Source organism: Natator depressus, chromosome 7, assembly GCF_965152275.1.
Source record: "Natator depressus isolate rNatDep1 chromosome 7, rNatDep2.hap1, whole genome shotgun sequence".
Classification (NCBI taxonomy): Eukaryota; Metazoa; Chordata; order Testudines; family Cheloniidae; genus Natator; species Natator depressus.
In genome coordinates, this window is record NC_134240.1 from 38,669,256 (window position 1) to 38,680,912 (window position 11,657).

The window sequence follows — 11,657 nt, forward strand, 5'->3', positions numbered from 1 at the left end:
ACTGCACTTGGCACATCACTGAATATAATAAAATAACTCATTTTACTACTTTCTCTGGTGTTTCTCTGTTTTCTTTCTAGTCCAGGAGAATCTGCCTTCTCCAGCATGTGCTCTCTCTCAACATGATGGTGCTGAACCTGTAAGAATGCATGAGCTTTGGAAGCTGTTCTCACCCCCCATTTTTCCATTGCACTGCAACTGTGCAGCATTGCAGTATGCTGGTTGAAGCTGGACTGTCAGCAAAGCCATCTGAGACCTGGGGAAAGGTATAAATTCTGAATCACTGCCATGAGAAGAGGGACCAGGGTTACCAAATAAATCCATCGTCCCCAGTAAATGCACCCCACAAGCCAAATCCACTCCTCTCTCTCTATCTCTAGTGCAGCCCAGCGAACACAAACCAATTAAACACACACCTTATGCCAAAATATCTCATTCCCAGCATCCAAAACCAATTCCACTGCCTCCTACCACAAAAAGAAAAAAAATCTCTGATTCCCAGCGACCAATACCAATTTGACATTTTCTGCCCCTCCTCTGCACACCCCAGAGATCAAAACCAACACAATGTTCCCCCACAAAACTCACCCACTGTGAACAAATCCCATTTCTATTCTCCCCTTGCAGGCTCCTCTTCATGGCCACATTCTGGGCTACTTGCAACTCTTCACTGCTTCACCAGGTCTGAGGGAGCCGTCACAGGCTTCTTACCCTGCTGCAGGGAGCCATCACAGGCCTGTCACAGCTACTGCTGCACGGAGCATCCTGAGCCCAGCCACCAGCCAGGCTCTTCAAATTCCTATCAGGACTCAGTGGAGAAATAGGCAGCCCTTCACCACCACCCTCCTCAGGCTGCTGCAAAGATCCATTCTGCATACGGGTCAGGCAGCGTCACTCTCTGGCTCCAGCTGCTGCAGTGCATTCTGGGGTAATGTGAGATGCTGGCACCATGAATGCAGAGCAGCAACTGTTGCTTCCCAGCAAGTCCCCTATAGGAAGAAGAGAATGGAGGGACTTATGGTTCTGCATGATTTAAAGAAACAGGACTCTCCTTCAATACACAGAGGAGAATTTTAAAAACAGACGCAGGCATTGAGTGACAGGGGCTTGCCAAGAAATTTCCCAATAAGCCTATGGGACAGTCCTGTCCTGGATTATTGGTGCACTGTGACTTTGTTCACCCTCACCCAGTCAGCTGTCAGTTCATTGCATTATGGAATGTTGTAGCCTTCCCACATCCAGGACTGCACCCAGGTCCCATTTTGAGGCGGATTTGGAACAATCTTGTAAATTTAAAACAACCCTCCCACACACATTTCCTGTTTTATTGAGTTGTTAACTAGTATCAGGTCTGAAAATTAAGTCCCTAACATTTGCCTCCTTTGGAAATATTTTGCTAATTGACTAACGTTTCCTTGTCTTCTTCCCTCTACTCAACACAATCCCCTGATACCACAAAGCTTTGCTTCTGGGTAACCTTTGAAACTGGCTTCTGCAAAGGCTGAGATAGGAAATTGTTCAAGCAATTAACATTTTTAGAAAACTCTGCATAACTCTGCCTCTGCAAAGCCAATAGGGAAAGAGAGTGGATTGAGGCTGGCCCACACTATAGCATTACCAGCCTAAAGATCAAAGATTATGATGAGTTGGACCACACAAAATCATGAGATTGGCCAATAATAATCATGTCATTTTTAAAAAGATTATTATATGTTTCTTTGATCTGTCTTGATTTTATATCCCCCATGCCGACCCTCAATGTGTGTGTGAGTGAGAGAGACAATTACTGTTGCACACACTCCCAAATTTATTATTGTGGAGAACAGACAATGTTAACGTCTGGGTTAAAGTAAGTCGTTATGGGCCTGTAGCGGGCTGGTTCCCTGCTCCAGCCCTGGGAGAGGGGTGGGGCTGTGCGGAAAAGCCCAGGCTGATGAAGGGAGCAGCCGCAGCTGTGGCCAGCTCAATCAGGCCCAGCTGGCCCCTATAAGAGGCTGTGAGCCAAGGAGCCAAGTCAGTCTCCCTCTGCCTGCAGAGGGAGAAGGGCCTGGTTGTGAGGTGCTGAGCAGGATACCCAGACTGGAGCAGGGCTGGGGAAGGGCCAGAGGAGCTCCAGCCTGGAAAGACTCAGGCTGAATAGGTGCAGGGTTGCAGAGAGGTAGCCCATGGGTAGGAGGAGGCAGCAGGTCCAAAAACCCCCTTACCTGTGATGAGTGGCATATACACTGCAGTCTGCCCCTGATACGAGGGGCTAAATGGGGACTGGCAGTAGCCCAGACTGAGGTGAGGTGGAGTTAGAGGGTGAGGTTTCCCCTGGGTGGGGAGACCCAGAAGCTGAGAGTGTGGGGGCACTGCCAGGAGGGCAGCACCCCCAGAGAAAGGGGCACTGGGTCCTGGGAGGGACATGGGGGCTGGTGGTAAGGTGGATCACCAGCCTGCAGAGGGTGCTCTGGTGGCTGGATGAGCTAATCCCTGTTGACTACTAGCAGGAGGTGCTGCTGGGTGAGTCTGAACCTTTACAGGGCCATTATGGCAAACTGGTAAAACGCAGCTAATGTTAACACACTGCTGTGGCTTTAAGCAGGGTCCTCTGCCATGGCAGCACTCTAACATTGTTGCCCCTTTTGTGCCCCCCCCCCCCCAGGGTCACTGATCGGGGAGGGGGTGAAAGGAGCAGCTGCCTCGGGGCCAGTGATTTAAAAGGGCCTGGGGCAGCAGCGGCTGGAGCCACGGGTCCTTTAAATCACCACTAGAGCCCTGGCTGGCTTGGACCAGGCAGCACAGATGGGCTGGTTGGGGGCACTGACCTCCACCCCCGCCCCTTCTGCCTGAGGCCCTGCCCCTTCTGGGGGCTGGAGCTGGCCCCCCTACCAGTAAGTGTTGAATGTTACTTTCACCCCTGTGTTGGGTGCACAGAGATGGAGGTTTGGATTCTTTAATGGAAGCTCCCCCACTTGGAATGCTGAGGGGTTTTAATCAAAGGGTCATTGGCTCTCTCCTGAGGAGAGAGGGAGCAGGATCACAGAGGGGGACAGGGAGCCAGTCTGTGGTCAGGAAGGGAAGCTCTACTGAGTTGTGAACGGATGAGGCTTGCCTTCTGGCGGTAACAAGAAGGGTTAACGAACAATCTTGTGATGGTTGTTGTGTTTAATCAGGTTGAATAAAAGCGTACTGGTTTTCCAAACCCAGAAGTTGAAGCTTTTGTCAACGTGTGTGCAGCAGAGTCCACTCACTTAACACAAGCACCACCTGGTCAAGTGTGTGCATGTGTAACCCGCACACCTTTTGGGTGTAGTGTTCTGTCCTCTCTAGTGGCACTGAGACCACTTAGAGAGAAAATGAATCTGCTGTACAGCCTTAGCTAACCACCAGGTGGCTTTTAGCTCATGCTGTAGAGGCTCATGCACTAAGGTCCAGAGATTTCCCCCGTTTGATCCTGCCTTCTGATGACCGGGGTCTGTTGGTGTTATACATGCCTGAAGTTTTTTTTTTTCCTCAGTTTCTCTGCTCACAGTGTCCCCTGTTGGCCGCTGCATTCATCAGGTGGGTCTTTGGTGACTCAGCCCTCTGGCCAAGTCACACACAGTCTGTACGTGAAACAAACCAAACCCCTTCTTGGTTATATGGTCCAGCCAGGACAATCCTGCTGTCCTCAGTAATATCCTGCAGCCCTCCTCAGGCTCAGTCCCTTAACAGTCCAACAGGTTCCATCATGGTACCCTCAGTTGGGTTCTGGCTACCTGACAAAGGTTCCTGCTCTGGAATGGACTAGAGCCCCAGGGCTTCCTCCCTGGGGTGCTAGTGCATCCCTTTGCCTTCCCTTGAGTTCTCAGTGACCCCAGCTCTCCAGTTGAGCCGCTCCTCTTGAACTCGGTTCATGGACCCCAGTTCTCCTGTTGAGTCAGTCTCAGTTTGGCCCCCTTTCAGGGGCAACCCAGTTCCAGATATAGCACTTCTCTGGGCCAGTTTAAACTTCCTTGCTCAAGGTTTCACCACTTCCCCGGTGACTGTTTAGAAGGGAACCAAGCCCACCCACTACTCTGGGTCCCAATCCAAGGACGCTATACATAGCACCCATGTGCCACATCTCTAACTAAGATTCCCTGGGCCACTTCCCCATGGCCCTTATCTTCTTCGAGTCCCAACAACCAGCCAGGAACACCTTCCTTGCTCCCCTGGTCCCTACATGCAGACTGAACTTACAGCCCTGCACCTCCTTTTATGGGGGCTGCTTCCCTGCAGCCTCTTTCTGACTGGCTGTGTCCCATGCAGCCATTCAAGGCAGCTTGGAGGAATCTCTTACCCTTTTCTGGGGAAGGGTGTGGTAGGACCACAAGGCCTCCAGCAGGGGGCCTCTAGGCCTAGTACAGCCTGTCAGATGCTTTGTTTGGAAAAGATCTGCAGGGCCCTCAGAGTGAGGTAGGAAAAGGAACCAGGATCACCCCATATTTATAGGCAAATGGCCCCTGGTGCAGGAGCTCTCACCCCAACATCTGCCCATCCCCTGCCAATTATTTCTGGCCCCCCAACTTCCAAATCAATCCTGTCCCCACATCAGTTGGGACACCCAGCATTTCTATGTGTCCCCCATAAGTTCAGCTGACCTCTGCCCCCCTGGAGTTCTTTCACCTGCCCACCCAGGCTTGGCAGGGCTGCAGTGGGGTCCCCTTTCACCATCTCTACCCATTCCCAGGCCATGGTGCAGGGGAGTGGAGGAGCTGTCCCGTTACTCACAGGAGCAAAGAGGGAGGAGGGATCAGAGCTACCCTGAACTGCTGGACTCTTTCTGCTGCCCCATTCCCTGCCTGCTAAAATGGCTTCAGGCTGCAGAGGAGGGAAAAGGGGAGGGAGCTCTTCCTACAGCAGCTCTGACTGGTTGCTCTTCCTTGGCAGGCAGGCAGCCAGCCAGATGGGGATTTCCCCAGAGGGGTGGAGCTTCTTGTGTCATCACAGATTGGGATGCAGCCCCATCTAAAATCCTGTCACTCCCCCCAAACAAACAAAATCATGGGGGAAGTTGGCATGACTATACTAGAGCAGGAGTTTCAGAGCAGGCCTCAGGCTCCTCCCTCAGATCCCTGAGCCAACTGGCAGGCCCCTCTGCAATTCAGCTCCACAACCCCCTTTGCAAGTTTATACTAGCTCAGAAGTAGATCTGGCAGTTCAGTACACTGAACCAGTTAGAGTGGTTGTCCTGGGCACTAACTACCAGGGAGCACTGAATTGCTGTTTCACTCAGCCTTTGTTGCTGGATTATTGGTTTTTTTTTTTTTTTGGGGGGGGGGGGGGGAGGTGGAGAGGTTGCCACTCCAAAAATGATTTCCATGAAAACAGCATAGGCTGCTCCTAGAACCAGCTGTGCTGCTAGTATCTTCATGACCCCTTGATCTGCTCAAATCCCATGGCTGCTTCAAACTCTGGTTACCCCATAGACTCTCCTCCAGCCCAATGCACCACAACCACCTGGGAAGAAATGTGTGTTAAGAATCTCCCAGCTCGCTATCATGAGAACAGGTAAAAACCTCCTGGATGAATGAATTGATTTGTTGCTGTAGAGGGACTTTCCAACATGGTGGTGACCTAAATCAATACAATCCCCCACAGCCTACCCTGGGTACCCAAAACCAGTCCAACCTCCCTGTCCAGCGCACCCCAGTGACCAAAACGTATTCAGCTCCCCCCAAAAATGCATCATGGTGACCAATTCAATTCACTGTTAGGATAAATTTGTAGGCCCGTTTATCAGATTTGTGAATTCAAGTGTGAAGAGTGATTGATTGTTAAAATGATTGTGATAAAATGTCACAATAAGCTATAACAATAACTGTTCATGGGGAAATGTGCAAAAGGGAGAGAGAAATCACTGGATTAGTTAAAACAAAAGGGTCTGCTGACATAATTCAAGGACTCTGTTAAAACCATGCCTGGTAAACGAGAAGGGTGGGAGGACAAATTAAAGGACCAAAATTAGGCCTAATTGGTGAACATATAATGAGGGGATGGGCTCTTCCATCACTCACCCACTTTCCGGGTTCTTTGGGGTGAAAATGTGGAGGTGAAACAAAAGGGAACGCTGCCTGATTGAAGGACAAGAGAAGGGGAAAGGAAGGAGCTTCACCATCACGGTTGTCACCGCCACAGTCTCCTGGGACCCCAGACCTTCTTCATCCTAATCCTGAGAGATCTCCTAAACAGACCAGGTCAGAGAGAGGGACCCAGATGACACTGTCACCTCCACCAGCTCTAGTTAAAACCTGAACACCATCTGGGATATGAGACTGTCTTATCCTCCAACCCCACCCCATGTGTCCTTTTTCTTCACCAGTTAATACTGCTTATTTTGCAACACTGCTGTCAGCCTGTGACCAGAAGGAGGCAGCTAAAAGCAATGCCCTAAACAGCCTGATGATGGAACATGTTTCCCCGGTCTCAGAATGGCTGATAAGACCATGTGCTGTGTTTGTATTTTTCCAGCACTGAGTTAGGTTGTAAGTGCGATTCAACAGCAGAGGCAGAAACTGCATTTTCTCCCTTTGCTGTTCTTTTCTTTCCCTTTAGTCTTTCTCTTGTTTTTTGTTTTTAGGAAACAGGATTGGAGTTTAACAACAGCAACAATGATAGCACCAGCCTATCTCAGTTAACTTCTTCACTTTTCCCCCAAAAGAACACTTATCTTTAATACCATCCAATAGACTGTCAGATAGGGGGGTTTCTGTCTAAGAAATCTCTCTCCAGTTTAAGGGAACAAGGGATGTTAAAATTAAAGCTTTTTTGATAGTTTACAGTTCCAATACCTTCATTGTTTCTTCCTACCTGCTCTGTATCTTTTACATCCATGATTGCCTCAATTTATTCATCTTTAAATTGGGGGAGAGGTAACTATTTGAAAAGTTGTTGTATAACTTAATTATTGTTTTGCATTTTGAGAGCTTTGGAAGCATGGTGTTATGTTATCTATGGGCCTAATCCAAAACCAAATAAATTTAATTGTTAGACCCCTATTGACTACAATTGACTTTTCATCACACCTTAAGTGCAGAGAGTATCATTCATATACATGGAAAGTTATTTATTTCATATTTCATCCTAGATAATAGGATATTTATCAATATTTATCCTCATTGCGCCTCTGCTTGTCCATCATTAAAATGGAGCTAATACTTACTACTCTACAGCATATTTTCTGGCTTAATAATTGTTGCCACTTTTAAGAACCTTGAAAACAAGTTGCTTGCTGAGTGCAGGCACTATGACTATTATAAAAAAAATTATTCTTGAAAAGTTCAATATTTATAAAAATATTTATCAATATTTCTTTAAATGCATCAACATTTTCATGTTTGTATGGGGCTCTGACTGGACTAATCTCTAGAGAGGGCACTATGATCATAAACACTTGGATAGGCCAGGGAAGAGATGTACACATACATAACAGCCGATGCGCTGCTATTGCGCAACTGAGCTAAAGTCAGTCCTCACCTTAGTCTCTGGGAGAGCTGGTTGGCACTGTGCAATACTGCAGCGATTTTGATAATACCTGTGGTGCTTGTTGCGAGACTTGGCATACAGGCCTTTGATAGAAGTAACTGAATTTTCTCAGATGGCCAACGTAACACAACTTTGTAAGTAAGTTGTGGTTCCACAGGGGTCTCAGACCAGTAGTTAGTGAGTGCTTAAAACATTTCTTCTGTCCTTCTCAAGCGACACTATTCCCATGTAACACATGCGGAATAAATAAAAGGTTGTAACTCAGCATGTTCGGAATTGGAGCAGAATGTCCACGGTGGTGGTTAGTCCAACTGTAGTATAGTCAGAGTTCTCTGCTCACTGACACACTTTGACAATAAAATACAAAATCCCATTGACTTTAATCAGATTGTGGCTTTCAGGAAATGTCCACATTGTGGGTATGTGTGGTGGGGCTGTACTACATCTGGAGACTCAGCAGGAATTCTCACTAATTTGGGCTCTGGTGGATAGACTAGAGATTAAGCAAAACTCCTCACTCACTTCAGGCATTGATTGATTCACTTTGATTTTGGCAATCATTGACCTTTGAGGTCCTCACTTTATTCATCTTGAAAATGGGGATAATGGTAAGTATTTTAAAAGTTATGAATTAATTGTTGTTTGGCATGTTGAGATCCTTGAAAGCACGATGTTATGTTATCTAAGGGCCTAATTCAAAACCAATTACATTCGATGGAGACCCCCATTGACTACAGTGGACTTTCAATCACACCCTTAGTGCAAACAATATTATTAATATAAATAGAAAGTGATGATTTATTTCATGGCTGACAAATATTGATAAATATCCTAATATCTATCATCACTGAGCCTCTGTTTATCTATCTTTAAAATGGAGATATTTACCTACTCCACAGTGTGTATTCTGGAGTCAGCAATGCTTTTACTCCACTACTCCTCACTGTCTTCCTTAAACCCATGGTCTATTAATTGCTTTGGTTACTAGTAAAATATCCTCATGAACTTACTGGGATATTTTCCTGTCATTTTACACACAGGAACAAAATAATAAACATATTGTGTATTCCCACCCTAAATCGATAGACAATGACTCCTCCCAGTGCCCCGCCCATTCCTAACATTTTGTTGTTTCCATTTAATTTAGGATGAAGGCTCCATTGAGGGTCAGACCATGTATCTGCAGCCATCTTGCAGCTACTTTTTGGCCCCTCACATACTTCTTTATCCCAAATGAAGCCTCTTCACCTCTCGTGAAGGCACATCAATCCTCATTCAGCAGATAATTCTGGCAATTGGCACACTCATTCCTCTAGGGTACAGTACTTCAGGGACGAAGGATTTCAGGTATGTGTATGGAACAGGGCCCCCATTTTTCTGAAAATGTGGATGCAGTCCTGTGTGTGTGTGTTTATAAAAAAAACAGAACACCACACACACACAAAAACCCCACACACCTCTTCCCTAGCGAGAGGTCTGTGTCCTGCCTAAACTTCTGCTAAGTCTGGATCAAAGGAATGCCCACGTCTGGAGCTTGGGACCCATTTTTCTATATTATGCGGCCCTCTCAAGCGAAAGAAAATAAGGGAATTAGGAACAGAAAATGCAGCAGTCACATCTCTAGTGATATCACAACTTTCCTCTCTGTATTTCCCTTGGACTGTAGAGTAGGCAGAGGGTGAGGAACATCTCTACTGGGAGGACAATGTATTTGTAAAGGTCCAGTTTGGGGAAGGGGCAACTGAGAGCTCCTCCAAAGATCCCAATAATCACTTGTAAAGAGATTGTTCCCTAAAATCCTTTGCCTCTGAGTAACACTCCATCCCTGATAAAATGGAGTTTATTTTTTCCTTATGTAGTGACCAAGACCAGCAAGAATGATTGATGAAACAAACCACATAGAAGGGACCATATAGGGACTAGGCAACCATGGGGCTCACTGGTGGTCCATGCTTTTGCCCATTTAGTTGATATGAGAATTTCGGGATATGCAGGATCCCAGTTCCCAAAATCAGTTTGAAATTTCTGCTGACGAAACAATAGAGATTTTATTAGATAATGGAAGGAAGCTGGATTAACTTTCATGTTATTGGGAAGTAGAATTATGGGGTGTTATTAATGTAGATTATGGCATATGGGGAGGCATATTTCCTTTCCATTCTTTTTATTTAAGGATGAGTGCTCCTTCATGGGCCTATTTAATCAATGACTCTCCTTTGCCTGCCCCTGTACTCTGAGGCTCAGCTCTTCATGCATTGTGATGCTTCTCTTGAACAGAGCAGATCCTCTGCTGCTGAGTGAGCGTTGGGATTTCTTCACTTCTTTCTCTGTGTGTGTGTGTATGTGTGTGTGTGTATTAGGGAGGGTGTGTGGACATGTCTGTACAGGGCTTTGGGTGCAAACATGCAATATGGTTACCACCTTTCTTAAAAAGATAAACACAAGACAAGAGATTCTCTGCAGTCGTCGTAAGGAAGAACCAAATTCTGTCCCACGTTGGGCACATTCTGACCAACCATTCCTTCTCATGATTACATTCTCTTACAATACAAATACACCTTTCCCTCACTCCTGACTTTACCCTGCTACCACCTACTTAGTGATTGTCATATTCTCCCATATTACTGCACTTCAGTGGAGGTGAAAGTCTTAATTTTTTGTTATTCAATAATTCAGTAATTCAAAGACTCAGGCACTGCTACAGCAGAGGAATTTACTACTGTTCCTATAGCTGTAAATCAGAGTTGCCCTGGTCCTTATCAGCCTGAATCCTATGGCCTAGCACCTGCCACTAACATTTTTGGGGTTTGGAGTAAGATATTTATTTTCAGCTACTTGTGGGGATAGATTGTGTTATCTCTGTTGTCCCAGGGAGTAATAGACTCACTTGTTTGGGTAAAGCACCTTTGGTTGTTCCCCTTCTCACAATGATTTACTTGTTTCTACTACTACAATGAAGACTGAAAGGCTTTGAACTGTGGATTCTATTAGAAGTTGGAGCCAAGGAAAGGGGATTTAAACAGATTGTACTGGCAGAGGTGAATTTAGCTGTGCATTAACAGGGACCAGTATGGCATATTGTACATTAGCACAGAGCTCAACGCTCACATTCAGTCGTTGGCCACATGAAGCTTGGGCTGGCCATGTAATTCCAATCCCTTCCCCCACTTCTTCTGTGAGTATTCAAATTCTTCTTAAGTCTATCTTGTGTGAGGGAGAGGGTCTGTAAGGGCTCAAATGCATGTTAGGAATTGTGCTGCCAGCTTCCTGAAAATGCAGGACAGTTCTCTCATTCCAGGCATTGTAAGAAAGCTCCACATTCTCTCTAGACTGGGACTTTCCTGAATCATAATTGACCATCATCTTCCCCTGCAGTAAGTATTCAGAGTCTGAGCCATTCTTCCCTGAGGGTACCTCAAAAACGGGTTTTCTATTTGCCGATTTGTACAGGGCTGAAAATGAAAATTCAGAACTAGAGCCTACAGCCATTCTAAGGAAGCACCAAACTTTGACTCACTCAGGGCATTATCCAACCTATGGCCAGATCCAACAATTCTCATTTAATGAGACTTGTCCATTGTGAGTGAGCCTGCTAGTGCTGACTTATTAATATGTACGCAATGTTTATACAGAACTCCTTATTTCTGGAGTTTACTGCTGCTACTGCAATCTTCTACTCGTTCCTTCTGCCCTCCTTGGGCAGAGAGGCTTTGCATTTTCTCCTCTAAAACATGATGGAATTTATTAGCACTCTGAGGGAAGGAGAGTGGATTCCTATAGCTGTGATGGGCAGGTCAGATTCCAGGTCTATACAGGTTATGGAATGGGCTTTTTCAACTTTGGCTGATAATTTAGTTTTCTATTTCTGTCCTTTTAGGATGTGGAATCCAGCATCGGGCTGTTGACCAGATCAGAGTTCATTCCTCCAGGAGGCCTCAGTCTAACCATTCTATCTAGAAAAAAGAGACTTTCTTTATTTAGAGCAAACCCTCTTCCATTCAGCAAGTACACAAGATCTACTTTGCAAGTACATAGGGTGTTCCTTTCTTTTTGTGTGGGGTGGGGTCTATAAAGGCTCAGGTTAAAGCATGGAATAGAGAGTTGCCATCTACCTGAAAACAAATACGTTTTGCCATTCCTGTCCTATCTGCCACTTTCAGGAGTCAGCC

The 11,657-nt window shown here is 46.1% G+C and overlaps 1 protein-coding gene across 1 annotated transcript in view; it reads right to left on the reverse strand.

Annotated features, from left to right (window-relative positions):
* HRH1 (histamine receptor H1) overlaps positions 1-804 on the reverse strand; it is a 146,936-nt gene extending 146,132 nt beyond the window's left edge. Inside the window, exon 1 of the mRNA XM_074958169.1 lies at positions 712-804. The gene's annotated coding sequence lies outside the window, so the exon portion shown is untranslated. The remainder of the gene's footprint in view (positions 1-711) is intronic.
* Between the last annotated feature and the right edge of the window lie 10,853 nt (positions 805-11,657).